Below are 24,412 nucleotides of genomic sequence, written 5' to 3' on the forward strand. Positions count from 1 at the left end.
TGGCTTATTTCACTTAGCATAATGCTCTCCAGGTCCATCTGTGCTGTCACAAAGGGTAGGAGCTCCTTCTTTCTTTTTGCTGCGAAGTATTCCATTGTGTAAATGAACCACAGTTTTTTTATCCACTCATTTGCTGATGGGCACTTAGGCTGTTTATTACACTTGGCTATTGTAAATTGTGCTGCTATGAACATTGGGATGCATAGGTTCTTTTGAATTGGTGTTTCAGGGTTCCTAGGGTGTAACCCCAGCAGCGGAATTGCCAGGTCAAAAGGCAATTCCATCTTTAGTTTTCTAAGGAAATTCCATACTGTTTTCCACAGTGACTCCACCAATCTGCATTCCCACCAACAGTGTATTAGGGTTCCCTTCTGTACACAACCTTACCAGCACTTGCTGTTTGTTTGAAGACAAATCTTTACAACAAATATTTTATGTTTTAATTATATTTAAGTGGTTTGTTATTGACAATGTTGACTTAATGGAGGCAAAGTTATCTTTCAGGTATTCACGATTTTTACCTGTATGTTAATGTGAGTTTACTTTCTAATTTATCAGCATATATGGCTTTGCCAAATAAAATTAAAATGAATAATCATTTGGTTTATTGTAGCTCCAGACTCAGTCTGAAAAAATTTAAAACTATGGCTTGGGTGTAATTCCTGAAATAACAAATGCTTGTGTTTCGATGGTAAATAATATTTATTACAGTTCTAGCAAAAGATAAAAATGTGCTCTCTTTATAGATAATCTGATACATTGTGGTCTCCTTGGTTTATCACATAAGATTAATTTGATATAAATTAAATCTAGCCTTATGCTTTATTTATGAAGAATTCACAATGACCCTTTTAAAACAGAGGGACAGGGAATACAGATGAGTTTGGTGTTCTAAAATTTATGTTACTATTATTTTTTAGGACATGAATAGAGGAATAAAATTGTTCCTTTAGAAGCTATCTTTTTTACTTATGGAACAAACTAATATAGCTTGACATGATTTAAATATCAAATATCAGGGTCCTGACAGAATTGCTTTCAGTGTTGGTTCTAAAAGTATCTAATTAAAAGTAACCCTGAGTTACTGGCTCAGATGTTGGCCCAGGCTTAGGGAAAATTAAGCCCACTTAGAATTAATGGGTTGAACTAATAGTTCTCTTCAGTGTCTCTAATGTTTTTCTCATTGATATGTCTAGAGTGGAGATGGGAGCTTTTTAGTGACAGAATTTTCCTCTGAAGAAAAATCATTGGTATTGCGGCTTCTTGACCTTTTATTCTTTCTGACTTTTTGACCCCCTTTTTTTAGTCCTCTGAAGTCAAGCACATATACAGGCCAGTTGAAGTACAACTAAGCTTTATTTTAGTGGTGAACATGTTATGTGGGTCACAGACTTTATTTAAAGAATTGATCTATTGGTCAAATTCAGTTTCTTGCTACACTTTCGGGATTAAAATTTTGACTAATCTTCCCTCACATCTTCTATCTTAGACTCCTTAATCAATCTTGATGCTATGGCTGCTGCTGGATTAGGGGTAAGAGCATTAGGTCTAGGAGTCTTTGCATATTCATGCTTAATTGTTTGTTGGGTTTCTTATAAACCACTTCACCATTCTTTCTTTAATTTCTGTGCTTCAGTTTTTAGGCTAGTTTTTCTTAGTTCTGTTTATTGAGCTATCAGATACCAATAATAAAAGACATTTTTCTTTTCCTCTTGACCAGACATAGGGCTAGTTTCTGAGTCCCCTTGGCTCAGGTCTCTGCAAGTGACTGTATGTGGCTCCCAAACATATCAGACTCTTACCTTCTCCTTTTAAATAAATGTTTTGTAGCACTTTTTAAATTAACCATAAATGAAGTTTGTAAATAATATAACCTACCTGTATATAGAACAGAAATATAATGCTATGATTATATATAAATGAATGTAATTTATAATATAACAGTATGTATTTCAGATATAACTTTGAGAGCACAGTTGTACTACAAGATTCAATGAAGTCGTTGTTGATGCTTGTACTACTTTCTGAAGAGTAAGTTTGGGTTTATGGAAGTGTGAAGATAATTCTGTATAACAAGCCCAGGAAAATGAAAAGTCAGTAATGCACATGGGTCATAGAATAAAAATGTTAGCATAAATAATAACTGAGTAGGCTTGTTTGTATATGATAAGAGAAAGAAGGAAATACTTGAAATAGAGGAAGCATACCAGGATAAATTACAACTATCAAAATGGAGAGAGAAAATGAGGAAGTATGATATTATCACAAATGATATGGGCCATTTTTATAAGTCCAGTGACAAAATAATCCTTATGTATAGACATAGGACAGGGTACTGATGAAGTGTCACAGGAGGCATCTCTCATATTTTGAAATACTACCACCTGTTGAGGTATATTTTAGGTTTCTGATACTTCAGAAGACCTCGAAGATCATTTCTCTCTCTAGGTGATGAGGAATTGAGAGGATGGTTTAAAAAAAGAAACATAAAACAAGAATCTGCAGAAATTGGGCAATAGATGTCTCTACACAGAGAAGACTGAAAAACAATGGCATTCCCTAAACACTTTCAATATGGTCTTTTATGGCAGAGATTTTTTAGTATTATAAATTTTTTAAGCTTTATTTTTTTAATTTATATTTTAGAGAGAGGGAAAAGAAAGGAGAAAGAGAGAGAAACATCAATGTGTGAGAGAAACATTGATTGGTATGTGCCCCCCACCCCAACTGGGACTGAACCCGCAATCCAGGCATGTGCACTGACCGGGTTTCAAACCAGAGACCTTCTGCTTTGTGGGATAATACCTAACCCACTAAACCACATTGGTCAGGGCAGTGTTATAAATTTTAAAATATATATATATATATATATATATATAGTAGGAGAATAATCTGAAATATTAAAAGTAACTTATTAAGATTTATGTGGTTTATGTGATTAGTAACTTAGTAATGTTTTGTTTAAAGGTTATTAAAAGGAGACTTGTAACCTCTGTAACCTTTTTGCAGGGGTTTCATTGTTTCTGCAGAGTGATATTTGTTTGTGTTGGCATTAGTATGGCAGACTGTGCCTCTCCTCTGGAATATGGATGGGGCAACTCTTTGTTGTGTCGAACTGCTCTATGCATTTATGACTCTGGCCTCTGCTCAGCAAATACTAGTGGTTTCCCACAATAATTTTGAGTTACAAAAGCATCCTAATTCAGTTCCAAAATGGTTCCTAGACAGTGGTAATCACTGACTCTATGGCTCTATCTTGCTTTGACTATGTACCTGCATTTCTCAAAAAAGTCTTCACAAATTTTATTATGATTTAAAGACTTTCAAACATTCCCTTAGGAGGAGGATCTTTCTCATAATGTGAGTGTTATGGACTCAATTGTGCGCCCCCTAAATTCAGATGTTGAATTTGACCCTAGTCCAATATGACTAATAAATGTATAAACAGAGGAGATTAGGAGACAGAGGAAAGACCATATGAAGACACAGGGAGAATATGGTCATTGGGAAGCCAAGGAGAGAGACCTCAGAAAAAATCAACCTTGCTGAAACCTTGATCTCAGACTTCCAGCCTCCACAATTCTGAGACAATAAATTTACATTATTTAAGCCATCTAGTCTGTAATACTTGGTTATGGCAGCCCCAGAAAACTGATACAATGGCCAACTGGTACCCCTTAATGTATTAGCTCCATGTTGGTATACTAGGTTAGCAGTGTAATTTGGTGATTTAGGTTTAGGTTTTTAAGGTTAGGATCCTGACTCATCCACTTAATAGTCGTGACCTTGGGCACTTAATTAACCTTGCAAAGCCTCTGTTTCTTTACCTGTAAAAGGAAGATCATAATGCATTCCTCACTGGGTTGGTTATTGCAAGGATTAAGGTGAAGTAACTAATGTAAGCTGCCCAGCACATAGACTTCTATAAATATTAGTTCCCTTTTTATCTGCTTCTACTTTTAGGTACGCTTTGCATTTTCTAAAAGGATGTAATGGCATGCTTGGGAGAAGAGCTTTTATTGTGGGAATTTCAGGCCACCTGAGTAGTGGATGGGGGAGAGGCTTTTTCAATACCGTTATAGTCAATAATGTGCATATAATTCTTTGCAGTTTATAAATAAAAAGCAGATCACATTCAGGTATACGTTATGCACAGGAATTAACCCTAATTGTGCCTCAGGAGATATTGTAACCTTTGTTTTGCTTGTCTTACCTTCTTCTAAGACTTTAGGTGTCCTCTGGAAACCTGTGGGGTTGTCTTTCTCTGTGTTCTATAGCATAATAACATGTTAATAAGTCCACTATATAATAAGTCCATTTGATGTGGTTGTTCAAGGAGGTGAGCCATGTTTACTTATGCCACCTTCTTGACTAGAAGTTCCATGGGCAGGTCTTTATGTTCATAAGGTATATTCTAGTAAAAATCTACAGTTAGGGAAGAGAAAAGATGGCAGCCAGGTAGGTGGAAGCTGACTCCACTTATTCTTGTCCCCAACTCAGATACTTGCCTGATCTGCTGACAAATAAACTGAGCATTGTATGGAATCTTAGCTGATATGAAGTTTGGAAGCCAAGAAGAACAGAAGATGCTTCACAAGCAGTAAAGAGATTTTATAGGTTGAAGGGGAACACTCCATGTGTAGCATCTACAGCCATGGAGAGTCTAGTCCGAAACTGCAGCTTTGTGCCTCCCTCCCCTCCCAGGGCAGAGAGCCCCAGACCCTGGCCAGGAGTACTTGGATACACAAAGTCAGGGAGATCCAGACTACACGCACACACGCACAGAGAGCAGCACACCCATAGCAGCAGCAGCAAATGCCAACCAGGAGAGTGCCAGAGAGAGAAAGGGATTCTATCTGCACCTGGGTCAGGTGGAGGAGGCTGGCCACACCAAGCTGTGACTGAGAGACTGTTGGCTTTTTGGAGAGGTGGTGTGTGTGGAAAACCACACAGTGACTCAATAATGCAGTGGGTGTGCCCAGAAAGACTTTTTAAAAAGGGCACTGAGGTGTGCTGGGCAGAGACCCTGTGAACAGCTGCCCTGCTAGCAAGGGGAAAGCATTGAGGGCACAGTTTGCTCCCACTGAATACAGCTGGGCAGAGAGATCAGAAAAGTGCAGAACAAGGGGATTTCTCAGCCCTAGCCTGGTGCAGCTGGCAGGGCAGAGGCTGTGCAGAGTGCAGAGTTCAGGACTGTGTCTGCTGCGAGGGCACTGGGCTGGGAGCTGGATGGGCAAAAATTGGGCACTTGAGATTATTTACAGCCAGGCAGAACCTGCTTCCCTGGCCAGCGAGATCAAACCTCCAGGAAGGGAAAGATGCACCCAGCCCCCACCTCCTGCAGGACTACAAGCACCATCGCAGGGGAAGCTCTGCAAAACTGGCAGGACAGATTCAAGAACCCACTCCAGGGTGCATATCTGCAAGAGAAACACAGAAAGAAATGTCTGAAGGCCAAGTTTGAACTTCTCTCAGGGAGACAAAATGCACTGGTTCCTAGGGCCCTTATTCCCCTGAAGCCAGCAAAACAGGGGGATGAGAAATCAGTGCAGCAAGGGGAAATCAGGGCCCTACCCAGCCTCAGCTCTCACACAGAGCTGCCATCAGCACCAAGCAGGAAAGAGCTGACCCTCTTACACATTTTGGCCCATCCCTTAAACTGGACAGCTAGTTCATCAGAAACTATACATTATTGGAAATAAGCTGGGAAAGACCAAGATAGGTGGTACAGGGGCAGTGGGGACATACAATTTTTCCAGAAGACTGAACAGTGCATCCCAGGGGAGACTAAGGGTTCTTACCCTCTCCAACACAACAGAAGCCTCTACTAGAGGCAGGTAATGGTGATACAGGTGACCTTGCAAGAAGCTGGAAATGCATTACAGGACCTTGAGCTGATAAAAAGCCAGAGGCAGATCTAGAAGAAAACAGAAGGCATACACCAAACTGTGCTGATACAAATTCCACCTCATTCTTCTTCAGAATTTGTTATTATTCTTTTTCTTTCTTTTGCATAGCTTTTTAATATTTCTTCTTTTGCTTCAATTGTATTCCAACTATTTCACTACTCTTTGTGTTTTAGTTTTTTATTCTTTTAGTTATTTTATTTTATTTTTATTTCAAATCTCACATTGTACTCTTCCCTTGTCTTGCTCCATTTTGCTTTCTTAATGCTTTTTAAAATTTTATTTTTTCTTTTTAATATATTTCACTGATTTTGCTATTATAATTGTCCCATTTTTCTCCCCTTTATTCCCCTCAGCCCTGCTCCCACCCTCCCACCCACATTCCCCCCTCCCTTAGTTCATTTCCATAGGGTGTACATATAAGTTCTTTGGCTTCTACATTTTCTATACTATTCTTAACCTCCCCCTGTCTATTTCGTACCTACCATTTATGCTCCTTATTCCCTGTACCTTTCCCCTGTTCTCTCTCCATCCTCTGATAACCCTCCATGTGATCTCCATTTTTGTGATTCTATTTCTCTTCTACTTGTTTGCTTAGTTTTTTGGTTTTTTAGGTTCAGTTGTTGATAGTTGTGAGTTTGTTGTCATTTTACTGTTCACAGTTTTGATCTTTTTCTTAGATAAGTTCCATTAACATATCATATAATAAGGGCTTGGTGATGATGAACTCCTTTAACTTGACCTTATCTGGGAAGCACTTTATCTGCCCTTTCATTCTAAATGATAGCTTTGCTGGATAGAGTCATCTTGGATGTAGGTCCTTGCCTTTCATGACTTGGAATACTTCTTTCCAGCCCCTTCTTGCCTGTAAGGTCTCTTTGGAGAAATCAGCTGACAGTCTTATGGGAACTCCTTTGTAGGTAACTGTCTTCTTTTCTCTTGCTGCTTTTAAGATTCTCTCCTTCTGTTTAATCTTGGATAATGTAATCATGATGTGCCTTGGTGTGTTCCTTCTTGGGTCCAACTTCTTTGGGACTCTCTGAGCTTCCTGAACTTCCTGAAAGTCTATTTCCTTTGCCAGATTGGGGACGTTGTCCTCATTATTTGTTCAAATGAGTTTGCAATTTCTTGTTCTTCTTTCTCTTCTCCTACATGGACCCCTATGATTCAGATTTTGGAACGTTTAAAGTTGTCCCAGAGGTTCCTAAGCCTCTCCTCATTGTTTTGAATTCTTGTTTCTTCATTCTGTTCCAATGGAATGTTTATTTCTTCTTTCTGATCCAAATTGTTGATCTGAGTCCTGATTTCCTTTATGTCACTTTTGGTTCCCTGTGCATTTTCCTTTATTTCACTTTGCATAGCCCTTTCTCTGTTTTGCAACCATACTCAATCATTTCTGTGAGCATCCTGATTATCAATGTTTTGAACTCTGCATTTGATAGGATGGCTCTCTCCTCATCACTTAGTTGTTTTTCTGGAGTTTGATCAGTTCTTTCATTTGGGCCATATTCCTTTGTCTGAGCGTACCTGTTATGTTGTAAGGGGGCAGAACCTTAGGTATCCACCAGGGCAGGGCAACCCTCTCTGCTGCCTTGTGGCGCTGTATGTGGGGTAGGGGTCGGAGAAGGAACGATGCTGCTTGCTTGGCTCTCGCCTCACTTTCAGTCACTTCCCTCGCTTCCCACAAGTGGATTGTGCCTTTCATGTGCTGATTCCTGGGTGGATAGACTTGTGTACATTGTAGGATCCTGTGATCCCCTCCAACAGACTCTCCTGTGAGGTCAGGAGTTTCTCCTGCTACCACACCCCCCACAGGTTTTTACAGCCAGAGGTTTTGAGGCTTTAGTTTACCACACTGGAACCCCGGGTTGTGTAGTCTGTCTCGCTCTGAAGTTGTTCCTCCTGGCTTATCCCCATGAAAATGTGGGATATCCTGGTCCACCAGTCACTGCCTTGTTCCATGTCCTCTCTGCCCCTCCTACTGGTTTGGATGAATGTTTCTTTTTTAACTTCTTGGTTGTTGGAGTTCATGCAATTTGATTTTCTGGCAGTTCTGGTTATTTTTTGTTTTTAAATTGGTTGTTATCCTTCTTTTGGTTGTATGAGGAAGTGAAGCATATCTACCTACACCTCCATCTTGCCCGGAAGCTCAATTTTAATAGCGTTTTACTCAGTTTCTTAGGATTTTTATCTGCAACTCACATCATCTGTAAATAGAGATAGTTTAATTCCCTCCTTTCTAATATGAATGCCTTTAATTTATTTTTCTTGACCAACTGTCCTGGCTACTATTTCTAGCACATTGTGTAATAGAAGTGGGGATAGCAGACACCCTTGTCTTATTTCAGATCTTAGAGGGCATTGATGAAAGCATCCAGTCTTTTGTGAATAAGTGTAATGTTAGTTGTGGGTTGCTTTTTAAAAAATGGCATTAAAGTAACATTTATCTTGATTACTGAGTTTTGATACCCCTGTAAAATTCTGAGTCTGAGATCGCACTCAGTTCACTTCAGTCCTGGCCCTGCAATTTAAAAAGAATTGGGGGAGATTATAAAAATGTCTAAGCATTCTAAATTCATATTGATGTACAAGTGTCTTTATATTCTCTTTCTGTTTTAAATAATGCCAATATGTAAATCAGAGTTCATGTGTTCATTGTGGTGGTAAGACTAATTTATGAAATAAGGTACTATGATCCAATGAGAAGGCCTATGTACAAAGAAAAACTATTGGTTCTAGATCAAATAAGTCAAATTATAAATAATCTCTACTTTAACTTTTTTTAATTTATTAGCAGCCGTGGGCCTGAATATAACCCATAAGGTACCTCCTACTGTGGCTATGAAACATTATATAAAGGATAGAACTACCTTCACTTCCCTTTTTACCTTTTTTCATTTTGTTCAATTGCTATGCTTGGTGAACCCAGAAGAACCACTATCTTTATGTGCGCCTTCATGCTGTTCTTTCTTGAAAACCTGGCACAGTAAAATTGAGTGATCTAATTAATAAAGTGGAGATTTATATTAGAAAAGTTTTGTCTGGAATGTTGCTCTCTATCAAGTTCTTATTAGTGAATTGTTAACAGTTTTTGCCATACTTGAAAATCACTTACGAAAAAGGAGGTACAACTCTAGTAATTAAACTACACTAAATGTGATGAGAACAGGTTTTTATTACTTTGATTTAATTGACTCTTGTGAACTATGAGTGAGTGGGATGTTAAACAGTGTTGTATCTTTTAAAAAGTTAATTCTTTCTCTTTTAAATGCAATATTGAAGAATATGATAAACATTTAGGAAGCATAAGTGAATAAATTTTTTCTAAGATTGTTGTACATTAATTACAGTAGATCTTAATTAAAGAGGGTTCGTGATTTATTAGCTGATCATGGGCATAACTCAATGCGTTCTTCTTAATCAGAATAAAAGTATTATATATATTATGTTTTACATATACTTTATTTCTTTAAAAAATTTTAAAATCCTCACTCAAGGATATATTTATTGATTTTTTTGGAAGCGAGGGGAAGGGGAAGAGAGAGAGAGAGACTGAGCAAGAAAGGGAGAGAAACATCAATTATTTGCCTCCTGTACACACATGCCAACTGGGGTCCAACTGATAACCTAGGTATATACCCTGACCGGGAATCGAACCTGCAACTTTTTGGTGTATGGGAGAGTGCTCCAACCAACTGAGCCACCCAGCCAGGGCTACATATAATTTAGAAATGTATAGTATATAGAAGTGAGTAGACTTTAAAAATCTCATCAATGTGAATTCTTCAAAATTTGCTCACAAAACTTTTGTCAAAAATATAGTCAAAGATTTTAAATATCTTTTATTAATATTCACCTAAGTTATTTTGGGAAATGGTTAATACTTCTTCTTTTTAAAGAAATGTCATACTGAATTTATCACTGGGAAATACTTTATTTTTGCTGCTGTTTAAATGTTGCCTGGTGTTTACAGCATGGACTTCAGATTTCAGCTATAGGCTGATTTGCAAACCAGAAGCCTTCAGCTAAAGACCTCTTGTGCAAAGATAATACAATGATTTAATTTTTACTTTTACAACACTAGAAAAATATAATGCCATATAAATTCTTGATTTTTAAAAGCTATCTAGATTTTTAAAGGGTCACCTGGAACTTGATAAATCCATTATATTTATCAAGTAGGCATTTTTGTTTTAAAATAGTTTTGAATCTCATTTTGCTTGGATAAACAACTTTCTGTTAAGATGATTACTGTGATATAAAACCACTTGAGAATTTTACTCTCTGAAACATGGAAGACAAACTGAATTATGGCTTCTGACCATGAAAATGGGGAAAAAACAACCTCTGCCTTTCTTAAACTCATGCAAACTGGAAGTTTTCATAGATGAGCCCAATTAATTTGCTTCCCCATTAAAATGTGCAATAATTTTTGTTTATCTTCCTAAATTTCTATATAGATTTTATTTGAAATTTTTGTAAGCTTTTCTGCTTTCTCTTTCATTGTCTTTTTCTTGTTTGTAATACTTTCATGGGAAATATAGGATTTTTCCATGGTAAATAGGACCTAAGAGGTGTGTTAGTATCTTTTGTAGGTAAAAATGTGAAAAAGAAAATAAGATATGTAACCAATCTATCTTTAACCCGGTTGTAGATTTTGTCTCAGTTTCAAACACACACATAATCACACAATTGAGGTCAATCATCTTTATGAATTTTTTTCAATTACAATTTACATTCAAAATTATTTTGTATGTTCAGGTGTACAGTATAGTGGTTAGACAATCATATATTTTACAAAGGCATCCCCCTGATGCTCCAAGTACCCACTTGGCTATCATATGTAGTTATTACAGTATTATTGATTATATTCTCTATGTTATACATTACATCCCCATGACTATTTTGTAACTACCAATCTGTACTGCTCAATTCCTTTACTTTTTTCACTCAGTCCCTCAAACCCCTTCCCCTCTGGCAACCATCAGTCTGTTTTCTGTATCTATGAGTCGTATCTGTTTTATTTGTTCATTTATATTATTCTTAAGATTCCACATATAAGTGAAATCATATGGTATTTGTTTTTCTCTGACTTACTTCACTTAGCATATACCCTCTAGATCCATCCATACTGTCACAAATAGTAAAATTCCACTTTTTTATGGCTAATATTTCATTGTATGTCTGTACAACCTCTTCTTTATCCACTCATCTATTGATGGGCACTTGGGTTGCTTCCATATCTTGGCTATGGTAAATAATGCAGCAATGAACATAGGGGCGCATATATATTTTTTTGAATTAGTGTTTTGGCTTTCTTCAGATATATACCCAAAAGTGGAATCACTGGGTATATATCTGGATTATACCTTTCACAATAATTATCTTATAATCCTTTATAATAAGGCAGTTCCATTTTTAATTTTCTGAGGGCCCTCTATACTATTTTCCACAGTGAGTCACCAGTCTGCATTCCCACCAACACTGTACAAGGGTTCCCTTTTCTCCACATCTTAGCCAACATGTTTTGTGGATATATTGATGATAACCATTCTGACAGGTTTTAGGTGAAATCTTTTTGTGGTTTTAATTTGCATTTCTCTGATGATTAATGACATTGAGCATCTTTTCATATGTCTGTTGGCCATGTGTATGTCCTCTTTGGAGAAGTATCTATTGAGGTCCTTAGGACATTTTTAAATTGGATTGTTTGGGGATTTTTTGGTATTGAGTTTTATGAGTTCTTTATAAATTTTGGATATTAACCCCTTATCAGATGTATCAGTGAATATGTTTTCCCATTCACTGGGTTGTCTTTCCATTTTTTTGATGGTTTACTTTGTTGTGCAAAATCTTTTTAGTTTGATGTAGACCCATCTGTTTATTTGTTTCTTTTGTTTCCCTTCCCCAAGGAGATATATCAGATAAAATATTGCTAAGAGAAATGTCAGAGATTTTACTGCCTATGTTTTGTTCTAGGGGTTTTATGATTTAGAGTCTTACACTTAAGTATTTAATCCATTTTGAATTTATTCTTGTGTATGGTGTAAGAAGGTGGTCTAGTTTTATTTTTTGCGTGTATCTGCCCAATTTTCCTAACACGATTTATTGAGTAGACTGTCTTTACCCCATTGTATGTTCTTGTGTTCTTTATGAAATATTAATTGACCATATATGTGTGGATTTATTTCTGGTTTCTCTACTCTGTTCCATTGATCTACATGTCTGTTTTTACGCCAGTACCATGCTGTTTTGATTTATATAGCTTTGTATATAGTTTGATATCAGATTGCTTGATACCTCTAACTTTGTTCTTTTTTTCTCAAGATTGCTGTGACTATTTGGAGTCTTTTTGTATCCATATAAAATTTTGGATTATTTGTTATAGTTATGTGAATATGCCATTGGTATTTTGATAGGAATTGTGTTGAATCTATAGGTTTCTTTGGATAGTATGGATATTTTAGTGATGTTAATATTTCCTCTCCATGAACACAGTAAATACTTCCACTTATTTGTATTTTTGTTGTTTCTTTCTTCAATATCTTACAATTTTCCAAGTACAGGTCTTTTAACTCATTGGTTAAATTTATTCCTAGGTGTTTAATTATTTTGATGCAATTGCAAATGGGATTTTTTTTAAAGTCTCCTTTTCTGATAGTTCATTATTGGTGTATAGAATGCAACTGATTTCTGGATATTTATTTTGTATCATCCTACTTTACTGAATTTATTTATCAGTACTAGTATTTTTTTGGTGGAATCTTTAGGGTTCTCTATATACAGTATCATGTCATCTGCAAATAATGACAATTTTACTTCTATTTTTATTTGAATGCCTTTATTTTTTTTCTTGCCTGATTGCTGTGGCTAGACTTCCAGTACTATGTTGAATAAGAGTGGTGAAAGTGAACATTCCTGTTTTGTTCCTGATCATAATGGAAACACTTTTAGTTTTTTCCTGTTGAGTATGTTAGTTCTGGGTTTCTTATATATCGCCTTTATTATTTTGAGGTATGTTTTCTCTATTCCCACTTTGCTGATACATATTTTTTTTATCATAAATGGGTATGTGATTTTGTCAAAATTGATCACATTAATGATTTACAGATATTGTACCAACCTTGCATCCCAGGAATGATTCCCACTTGGTCATGTGTTTGATCTTCTTAATGTATTGCTGAATTTGCTTTGCTAATATTTTGTTGAAGACTTTAGCATCTATGTTCATCAGGGATATTAGCCTATAATTTTCCTTTCTTGTAGTGTCTTTATCTGGTTTTGGAATTAGGATAATGCTGGTTTCATAAAATGAGTTTGGGTGTCTTCCCTCCTCTTGAATATTTTTTGGAATAGGTTAAGAAGGATAGGTGTTAGTTTTTCTTTGAATGATTGCTGAAATTTTCTTGGGAAGCCATATAGCTCAGGACTTTTGTTTGTTGGAAATTTTTTGACTACTGCTTTGATATTGTTGGTTGTAACCCATCTGTTCATATATTCTGTTTCTTCTTGATTCAGTTTTGGAAGATTGCATGTTGTTAGGAATTTATCCATTTCTTTCCAATTGTCCAATTTGTTGGCATATAGATCATAATATTTTCTTAGGATCCTTGTTATCTTTTTGGTCACTTATTATTTCCCCTATTTCTTTTCTGATTTTACTTATTTGGAGCCCCTTTCTTTTTTTTTTAGATTTTATTTATTTATTTATTTTTAGAGAGGGGGGAAGGGAAGGAGAAAGAGAGAGAGAGAGAAACACTGATATAAGAGAGAAACATTGATAGGTTGCCTCTTGAACATGCCCTGACTGGGGACCAAACCCACAACCTGGCTCGTGTGCCCTGATGGGGAATTGAACCAGCAACCTTTGCTTTGTGGGATGATGCCCAGCCAACGGAGCCAAACCTGTCAGGGTTCTCTGTCTTTCTTATTGCAACTAGTTAAAGGTTTATCAATCTTTTTCATCTTTTAAAAGAACCAGCTCTTGTTTCATTGACTTTTGTAATTTTTTTAGTTCGTATATTATTTGTGCTCTGATTTTTATTATTTCTTTCCTTGAACTTAGTTTGGGCTTTGTTTACTATTCTTTTTCTAATTCCTTTAGGTATAAGGTTAGGTTGTTTATTTGAGACTTTTCTTGTTTCTTGCAGTAGGCCTGTAATGCTATGAATTTCCCTCTTAGGAATGCTTTTGCTGTGTCCCATAGATTTTGCATTGTTGTGTTCTCATTTTCATTTGTTTCAAGGTATCCTTTGATTTTTTACTTCATCTCATTGTTAAACCATTTATTGTTTAGTAACATATTATTTAGTCTCCATGTCTTTGTGCATTTTTCAGTGTTTTTCTTGTAATTCATTTCTAGTTTCATACCATCGTCGTCACAGAAGATGCTTGATATGCTTTCAATCTTCTTAAATTTATTGAGACTTACTTTGTATATGTGGTGTATCCTGGAAGATATTCCATGTATAGTTGAAAAGAATGCATATTTTCCTTATTTGGGATGAAATGCTGTGAAAATATCAGTTATATCCATGTGGTCTACTGTATTGGTTTAGGTTGCTCTTTTCTTACTGGTTTTCTGTCTGGAAGATCAGTCCTTTGATGTCAAGGGGTCGTTAAAATCCCCTACTATGTCTTTATTACTGTCTATCTCCCCCTTTATGCCCATTGACATTTGATTTATATATTTAGGTGTTTCTGTGTTGGGTGCATAAATGTTTACAAGGGTTGTATCCCCATGTTGGGTTGATCCCTTTATCACTATGTAACGTCCTTCTTTTTCTCTTATTACAGACTTTGTTGTAAAGTCTATTTTGTCTGTTATAAATGTTGCTACCCAACTTTTAAAAAATTTTCACTTAGATGAAATATCTTTTTCTATCCCTTTACTTTCAGTCTGTCTGTGTCTTTCATTTTAAGGTGGGTCTCTTGTAGAGAGCATATATATGTATCAGGTCTTGCTTTTTTTTTTGTTTATTTATTTTATTTTTTAAAAATATATTTGTTGATTATGCTATTACAGTTGTCCCATTCCCCCCCCACCACTCCACTCCATCCTGCCTACCCCCTCCCTCCCACATTCCCCCCTATAGTTCATGTCCATGGGTCATAATTATAAGTTCTTTGGCTTCTACATTTCCTACACTGTTCTTACCCTCCCCCTGTCTATTTTCCACCTATCATCTATGCTACTTATTCTCTGTACCTTCCCCCCCTCCTCCTCCCACTCCCCTGTTGATAACCCTACATGTGATCTCCATTTCTGTGGTTTTGTTTCTGTTCTAGTTGTTTGCTTAGTTTGCTTTTGTTTTTGTTTTAGGTGTGGTTGTTATTAACTGTGAGTTTGCTGTCATTCTTACTGTTCATATTTTTTATCTTCTTCTTCTTAGATAAGTCCCTTTAACATTTCATATAATAAGGACTTGGTGATGATGAACTCCTTTAACTTGACCTTATCTGAGAAGCACCTTATCTTCCCTTCCATTCTAAATGATAGCTTTGCTGGATACAGTAATCTTGGATGTAGGCCCTTGCCTTTCATGACTTGGAATACTTCTTGCCAGCCCCTTCTTGCCTGTAAGGTCTCTTGAGAAATCAGCTGACAGTCTTATGGGAACTCCTTTGTAGGTAACTGTGTCCTTTTCTCTTGCTGCTTCTAAGATTCTCTCCTTCTGTGTAATCTTGGGTAATGTAATTATGATGTGCCTTGGTGTGTTCCTCCTTGGGTCCAGCTTCTTTGGGACTCTCTGAGCTTCCTGGACTTCCTGGAAGTCTATTTCCTTTGCCATATTAGGGAAGTTCTCCTTCATTATTTGTTCAAATAAGTTTTCAATTTTTTGTTCTTCCTCTTCTCCTTCTGACACCCCTATAATTCGGATGTTGGAACGTTGAAAGATGTCCCGGAGGTTCCTAAGCCTGTCCTCATTTTTCCGAATTCTTGTTTCTTCATTCTTTTCTGGTTGGATGTTTCTTTCTTCCTTCTGGTCCACACCGTTGATTTGAGTCCCAGTTTCCTTCCCATCACTATTGGTTCCCTGTACATTTTCCTTTGTTTCTCTTAGCATAGCCTTCATTTTTTCATCTAGTTTTCGACCAAATTCAACCAATTCTGTGAGCTTATTGATTACCAATGTTTTGAACTGTGCATCTGATAGGTTGGTTATCTGTTCGCTGCTTAGTTAAATTATTTCTGGAGCTTTGAAGTGTTCTGTCATTTGGTCCATTTTTTTTTTTTTTTTGTCTTGGTGCTTCTGTTGCTTAAAGGGGTGGAGCCTTAGGTGTTCCCCGGGGTGGGGTAATGCTGGTCACTGCGCTGTGATGCTGTAGGCGGGAGAGGGGCCGAGAGGGAGTAATGGCGCCCGCTCCACTCTCTGCCCGATTTCAGTCACTCCCTCCGCTACCCACAATGAAATGGGGCCCCTCTGGTGCTGGTTCCCGAGTGGGTGGGCTTGTGCACTCTCTAGGCCCCTGTGGGTCTCTCCAAGGACCTCTCCTGTGAGGCTGGGAGTCTCTCCTGCTGCCGCCCCAACCCCCACGGGTGCTTTCAATCAGAGGTTTGAGGCTTTATTTCCCTGAGCTGGAGCCCTGGGTTACGCAGTCTGCTTCTCTCCCCGCCGTTCGTCCCCGTTTATCTGTGCGCGAAGGGGGGCCGCAGGGTCTGCTAGTGGTCAGACTGCCTGCCCTGTTGGTCCCACACTCCGCCAGTCTTGGTCCCGCCACAGCAACGCGAGTCCTCTCTGCCCCGGCTGCTGTCTCCACCCCTCCTACCGATCTGGATGAATGTTTATTTTTTATCTACTTGGTGTCGGACTTCCTTGCCGTTCGATTTTCTGTCAGTTCTGGTTGTGCGAGGAGGTGCAGTGTGTCTACCTACGCCGCCATCTTGGTTCTCTTTCTCATGTCTTGTTTTTATACATTCAGCTACCCTATGTCTTTTGATTGGAACATTTAATGCATTTACATTTACAGTGATTATTGATAGCTATAATTTATTACCACTTAATATTCACAATTATGTTTTCTCCTCCTCCTCTTCCTCCTTCTTCTTCCTTCTCAAAGTCCCTTTAACATGTTTTTGTAATACTGATTTGGGGATAATATTCTACTTTAACTTTTTCTTGTCTGGGAAGCTCTTTATATCTCCTTTAATTAATTAATTAATTAGTTTTGAAGTTGTCAGTAGTTTATTGATAATATTACAGCCCAGTGGAAAGATTCAAATGGCTCCACATAGTGCTTTGAAATTCATCATAACTGTAGGCTGAGTGACCTGCAGGTTGGACAGACTGCCAAAGTCTAAGAGCTTCAGTGTTTCCTTAGTGTCAGGATCAATTTTAATGATCTCCAGATTTAGGCTCAGATCTCAGGAACATAATTATCTCTCCTCTCTCTTTCCTCTTCCTGCAGCTTGGTGGCTATACCTCTCATGGGGCCCTTCTGGATCCACTTCATCAGCTATGTGACAGAGCTTGTTTCAGAGCTTCTTTCTGAGGATAATAGTGATCTTCTCACACATGTGCTTGTTGGCGTGGAAGGCATTGTGGCACATGTAATACTTTTTGATGACAACCCAGGCCACCTTCTTTATGGTCTTGGTGTGAACATGGCCCATCTTGGCTGGTCCCTGGTGAAGGAGCTCTCTTTCAATTTTGAATGATAGACTTGCTGGGTAGAGTAGTCTTGTTTGTAGGTCTTTGCTTTTCATCACTTTGAGTATTTCATGCCTAACAATTCTGGCCTGAAATGTTTCTGTTGAGCAATCAGCTGACAGTTGTATGGAACCTCCCTTGTAGGTAACTTTTTCTTTGGCTGCTTTTAAGATTCTTTCTTTGCTATTAACCCTTGCCATCATAATTATGACGTGTCTTGGAGTGGGCGTCTTTGGATCCATCTTAGTTGGGACTCTCTGTGCTTCCTGGACTTGTGTGTCTTTTTCCTTCTCCAGGTTAGAGAATTTTTCAGTCTTTATTTCTTCAAATAATTTCTCAATCCCTTGCATTCTGTGTTCTCCTTCTAATAACCACATGATGCAGTTGTTATGCTTGAAGTTGTCCCAGAGGTCCCTTACACGATCCTCATTTTTTAGTGTCTTTTTTTTTTTTTTTTTTTACTGCTGTGATTGGATATTTCTGCTACCTTGTCTTCCAAATCACTGATTTAATTCTCTGCTTCATATAATCTGCTACTGATTTCTTCCACTGTGTTTTTCATTTTTAGATGTTGCATTTTTCATTTCTAACTGGTTCTTTTTTAATAGTTTTTGTGTTTTTTTTTATGCTTACTATCTCTTTGTTGAGATTCATCCATTCTTCCTCCAAGTTCCTTGAGCATCCTTATAACCATTATTTTGAACTCTGTATCTAGTAGATTGCTTGCCTTTTATTTAGTTCTTTTTTGGGGGATTTCTCCTGTTTTTTTCATTTGTGGCATGTTTCTTTGTGCCTGCATTTTGGCTGCTTCTCTGTATTCATTTCTGTGTATTAGGTAGATCTGCTATGCCTCCAAGTCTTGGTAGGGTGGTCTTATGTACTGGGTGGCCTGTGGGACTCATTTACACACTTTCTCTGATCGCCTGATCTAGGTGCTCCAAGAATGTCCCTTGTATGTGTTATATAAGCCCATCTGTGGTAAATGAGTCTTTATTGCTGTTGGCCTATCTGTGGGTGGTATCAACCTTTAGGGTTCCTGACTATGAAAATTGACTATAACCACAGTGGATGAGCTGCAGTATGAAGGCTTATTCCACAAAGCAGAATTCACCTTAGCATGGACTGGTGCCTGCTGAGAAGTTCCTTTGGATATACCACTTGTGAAGCTAATTGGGTTATTCTCTGATGTGGTCTGAAGCCAACCATGAACTGTGTTGGTTCTGGGGCCTCTTTGGAGGTACTCTTGTGCAGATCAATGTCAGACACTGCCTGTGACTGGCCCTGGGGTACCTGTTTGTAGCCACAAAGTGATCCACCATTTTTGGTTGCCTCTGCTGGGCGTGGGTGAGTCTGGTAGAGATCTAACTGCATGCCAAAGTTGGCTTCCGCCAGCACTAAGCATTGAGGCAGGTCAGAAAATGTGGCATGGCACTCACAGATTCACCTTTGCCTGCCAGCTGCTGCTTTGGCTCTGTCACAAAACAGCCTGCAGTGGTATGCTAGTTGTGTGACGTAAATTCTAAGTGAGTCACCATGGAGGGGTGAGTAGTGTTCACCAGGTTGATTCAGATTCAAATTTGGCATCAGTGTGGGGTTTAAGGCCATTTAGCAGAAGTCGCAATGTACACCAAGGCCAGTTGTCACTCGCCTGTGGCCCATGGACTTTTATGTTGGGGCAGGGTTTCAGGGAGTCATCAGAGTAAGTCCAGGATTTGGCCATATGGAGGGAGGGCTCTGCACAGGAATGGTGGCACCTATTGGGTGTGTGAAGAAAATGTGGTTCTCACCATAGAGCTACACAAGTCAGTCTCTCCCTGTGCATCTCTGCTACCTGCTGAGTCTGCCTGGACCTCTCTGAGAATGCTTTAAGAAAGTCTTCAGCTCTGGCTGGTGTGGCTCAGGGGATTGAGCCCCGGCCTGAGAACCAAAGGGTTGCCAGTGAGATTCCCTGTCAGGACACATGCCTAGGTTGCAGGCCAGGCCCTCAGTAGGGGGCGTGCAAGAGGCAACCACGCATTGATGTTTCTCTTCCTGTCTTTCTCCCTCCCTTCCCCTCTAAAAATAAATAAATAAGATCTTTAAAGAGAAAGAAGGTCTTCACCATGAGCCCATGCATGCCATAGCCAGTAGGCTTTTCCACAGGATGCAAACTTGGCAGGGTGTCAGTAGGATTGGGATTAGTGCATTCCTCCAGGCTGATTTTGTATGGAGGGGAGTGCTTGACCCAGGAAAAATGGTGTCTGTGGGTGGTGTACAAGAGGGACTCAGCACAGGGCCTTTGATGGCTGTCCTTTTAGTCCTCTACCCAAAGCCACACAACTCAATCTTTCCCTGTATGACTCCAAACCACTCTGAGCCATCTCCCGTCCAACTAGAGCCCAGGGTGAGTGACTGCAAATGAGATTTTGTGTGATGACCTTTTCATATCTGGTTTTGTAGCAGACTCTCTTCCTTCCCTGGAAGATGGAATCCCCACTGGTTTTCACAGCTAGATTTTATATAGGCTCCTCTTCCTGTTTCTAGTGCTCTGCCATGCTGGGGAGCTCAGTGTGGGGTTGAGACCCCTCGCTTCTAAGGGCAGACCTTTGCAGCTGAAATATCCTTCTAGATTCTGAATCAACTTTTGTGGGTGTCGGGCCAGCTCTTTTTGTATCTGCCCTTCCTACCTGTCTCCATGTGGCTTCTGTTCACCTAGTCTTCAGTTGGTTATTCAGGGTAATTGTTCTATAATTTAGTTGTAATTCCAGTTTGGTCCTGGGAGGAGGTGAATGTAACTTCCACCTACTCTGCCACCATCTTGGATCCCCTGAATATCTTTTGGTATATATTTATTTTTGTTGTTATTCTTCTGTGAAAGTCCTGAGTGATAACATTAAAAGGGATGTCTAAGGGATCACATAGAGAAGGAAGGAGTGATATTATTGCAAAAAGCAGTGGAATTGCATGGCATATGGTTTATATCTGTAGCAGTAAAGAGCAAGATGGTGGTGAACATAGGCAGATTGCCTCAGTGATTACAGGAAGAAAGCTGAAATTGTTGAGGACAGTGTATCAGCCACCCTGGCATGCAGACAGGGAAAGGGTTTGGGGAACCTAGTCTTTTTTGTATGAATTTAGACATAGAAGTGGTTTTATCATAACTCTCCAGACCCCCTAGCTGTAGCCCAATATGCTACAAAAGCAGTAGAAAAGCAGGCAGGACTATCACTTACATAAAAGGTGTGTTGTGAAATTAGCTGTAGCTGCAACCTTTAGGATAGTGCAACCGTTATTATTTATAGCATTGCCCATTTTCTTAGGGGTGTGTATGTGGGACATACCACATAGTCCTAGTCAGCTTTAGATTTACTCTAAGGAATAATCACCACTGAGCTCAACATCTAGTACTTAAATATTTTAGGGTAGGACTTCTTTAGTGCCACAGGTGAGAGGGGAATATGATGGTCTGTCCTATGTGAAAGCTGAATGATTCAATAGTCACTCTAACATTTAAAAATATTAACTTTTGTATAACAAACTATTTCTTAAACAATAAGATTCTGTTTCTCAGATTCCATATTTTGCCATTTCAAGATGATTTTGAATTTTTAGTGATGCTGCTATACATAACTTCATTTACAGAATTGCAATTATGTACAATTTTTCTACATTTTGCAGCTTTTTGATTTTGTAGTGTTTAGCACTTTTCACTGGTCTTTTCTGTCAGCTTTTCTGAATATAGTACTTATCAAAATTTTATTTAAAGATGGAATATCGTACAAGCACTTGATTTCTTTTATGTAACATCAGTAGTTCATAAGCAGGGCCTACCTTACATGGTGTGAAATTGGTTAGGCATATCAAATCCCATTATTTTTAAAGCTATTGGTTCTTGGACAGGTTAAGAAAGAATGAGACAATGGATTTTAATTAAATGCTAAATCATAAGTTGGAACCTCTCTTTGAAATATTACCTAACTATAGGATAGGTGCTTGAGAAATACAAGATTTGTGAATTACTTTAATGCTTAAAAGTAAAATTGGTTGAACTTATGCAAGACATCTAAACTATCAGAAACAGTTTTGTCAGTTTTATTTCTGGTGTGCTAAGTAGAATTTTTAAGGGCAAAACCACAATTAAGTCTTTCTCAGGTGTGTGCTCTGAGTCATTATTTGTTCCTTTTTTATTCATGAGACTATCATGGCCATGGAGAAGTGTGTTTTTAAAATTACAATGCATGCCTGGTTATATTTCTGCCCTGTCTTTGAAGACATTCTTTAAAAAAAATGCTGACCTTTATATGTCATGTCCTGTCTGCTTATCTACATAGTCCCTACTTCTGGAAGAGAAAATGTATTATATGTTTTTGTTTGTTTTTTATTAAAATATTTCAAACACGGAGAAAAGTACAGAGACTAATATAATGCTAAAAAACTCAACACTTAGTTATTTAATACCTTAATTTTTTGCCATTTTTCTTTCAGATCGTTAATAAAATATTAGATTCAGGTACAGCCACTACTGTATCCTTCCGCAGTTACATTCCTTTCCCTTCCTTTCCTGAGATAACTACTATCCCAAATTTGGTGTTTATCATTTCCTTGAATATGTTTATCCTTGTTGTACATATGTAGACACACATATAATGTATACATATACATATGCATATATATATATATACATATACATGTACATGGTATTATCTTATGTGCTTTTGAAATTTATTACATAGTATTGTATTTCAGTTTATATTTTTGTTTAATGTCATGCTTTTCAGATTTACCTGCTCTATTACTTCCCATTATAAAAACACCATAAAACCAAACATTATTTATTTCCACTCTATATCCCTTTCCAATCACCAGCTATTTCTCTGCTCCTTATTAAAGCACAAGTCTCTGTAAGTGTTGTGTGTGCTTGTTTCCTTTCACTCTCTTTTGAACCCACAGTAATCAACCTTTTCTCCACTATTCCAAAGAAACCACTCCTATCAATGTGTTCACTGTCGTCTGTGTTACCACATCAAGTTCTCATTTCTCAATTCCTCAGGGTAGGACTTCTTCGGTGCCACAGGTAGGAGCATTTGACACATTGTTTTACTCCTTTTTTCATACAATGACATTTTATTTTACATTCTAGGTTACTATATCTTCCTGGTTTCCTCTATGTCATGGCCACTCCTTCTTACTGCTTTTGCTGGATCTTCCTTATTTGCATTTTGAAATAACTTGAACAGAAAATTATACAGTAAAAGTGAACATTTCCTTTAACTCCAAATTTTCTGTCAGTCATAACGGATATATACAGACTCTGTGTGTGTGTGTGTGAATTATATCAGTGAAAACAATGCGTCATTTTAAATTGTATTTATTTTTATTAATGATTTGTATTTATTTTTTAAATATATTTATTGATTATGCTATTACAGTTGTCCCACTTCCCCCCTTCACTCCACTCCATCCTGTACACCGCCTCCCTCTCATATTACCCCTCTAGAGTTCATATCCATGGGTCGTACATATAAGTTCTTTGGCTTCTACATTTCCTATACTATCCTTACCCTCCCCCTGTCTATTTTCTACCTACCATTTATCCTACTTATTCTGTGTACCTTTCCCCCCTCTCTCCCCCTCCCACTCCCCTGTTGATAACCTTTCATGTGATCTCCATTTCTGTGGTTCTGTTCCTGTTCTAGTTGTTGGCTTAGTTTGCTTTTGTTTTTGTTTTAGATGTGGTTGTTAATAACTGTGAGTTTGCTGTCATTTTTACTGTTCATATTTTTTGTCTTCTTCTTCTTAGATGAATCTCTTTAACACTTCATATAATAAGGGCTTGGTGATGATGAACTCCTTTAACTTGACCTTATCTGAGAAGCACTTTATCTTCCCTTCCATTCTAAATGATAGTTTTGCTGGATACAGTAATCTTGGATGTAGGCCCTTGCCTTTCATGACTTGGAATACTTCTTTCCAGCCCCTTCTTGCCTGTAAGGTCTCTTTGGAGAAATCAGCTGACAGTCTTATGGGAAGTCCTTTGTAGGTAACTGTCTCCTTTTCTCTTGCTGCTTCTAAGATTCTCTCCTTCTGTGTAATCTTGGGTAATGTAATTATGATGTGCCTTGGTGTGTTCCTCCTTGGGTCCAGCTTCCTTGGGACTCTCTGAGCTTCCTGAACTTCCTGAAAGTCTATTTCCTTTGCCAGATTAGGGAAGTTCTCCTTCATTATTTGTTCAAATAAGTTTTCAATGTTTGGTTCTTCCTCTTCTCCTTCTGGCACCCCTATAATTCGGATGTTGGAACGTTTCAAGATGTCCTGGAGGTTCCTAAGCCTGTCCTTATTTTTCCGAATTCTTGTTTCTTCATTCTTTTCTGGTTGGATGTTTCTTTCTTCCTTCTGGTCCACACCGTTGATTTGAGTCCCAGTTTCCTTCCCATCACTGTTGGTTCCCTGTGTATTTTCCTTTGTTTCTCTTAGCATAGCCTTCATTTTTTCATCTAATTTGTGACCAAATTCAACCAATTCTGTGAGCTTCCTGATTACCAGTGTTTTGAACTGTGCATCTGATAGGTTGGCTTAGTTGTACTTTTTCTGGAGCTTTGATCTGTTCTTTCATTTGGGCCATTTTTTTTTTGTCTTGGCGGACCTGTTACATAAAGGGGTGGAGCTTTAGGTGTTCCCTGGGGCGGGGTAACGCTGGTTGCTGCGCTGTGACGCTGTATGTGGGGCAGGGGCCGAGAGGGAGCAATGGTGCTTGTTCCACTCTCTGCCGGATTTCAGTCACTCCCTTCAGTATCCACAATCAAATTGGGACCCTCTAGTGCTGATTCCCGAGTGGGTGAGCTTGTGCATGCTCTAGGCCCTTGTGGGCCTCTCCAA

At 38.2% G+C, this 24,412-nt stretch overlaps 1 protein-coding gene and 1 pseudogene across 2 annotated transcripts in view; one reads left to right on the forward strand and one right to left on the reverse strand.

The window, feature by feature from the left end:
- Positions 1-24,412, forward strand: part of KLHL13 (kelch like family member 13) — a 231,474-nt gene that overhangs the window by 42,770 nt on the left and 164,292 nt on the right. The gene's annotated exons all lie outside the window — the stretch shown is intronic.
- Positions 17,125-17,520, reverse strand: LOC112303526 (small ribosomal subunit protein eS17-like; annotated as a pseudogene).

Source organism: Desmodus rotundus, chromosome X (genome assembly GCF_022682495.2).
Source record: "Desmodus rotundus isolate HL8 chromosome X, HLdesRot8A.1, whole genome shotgun sequence".
In the NCBI taxonomy this organism is placed as follows: domain Eukaryota; kingdom Metazoa; phylum Chordata; class Mammalia; order Chiroptera; family Phyllostomidae; genus Desmodus; species Desmodus rotundus.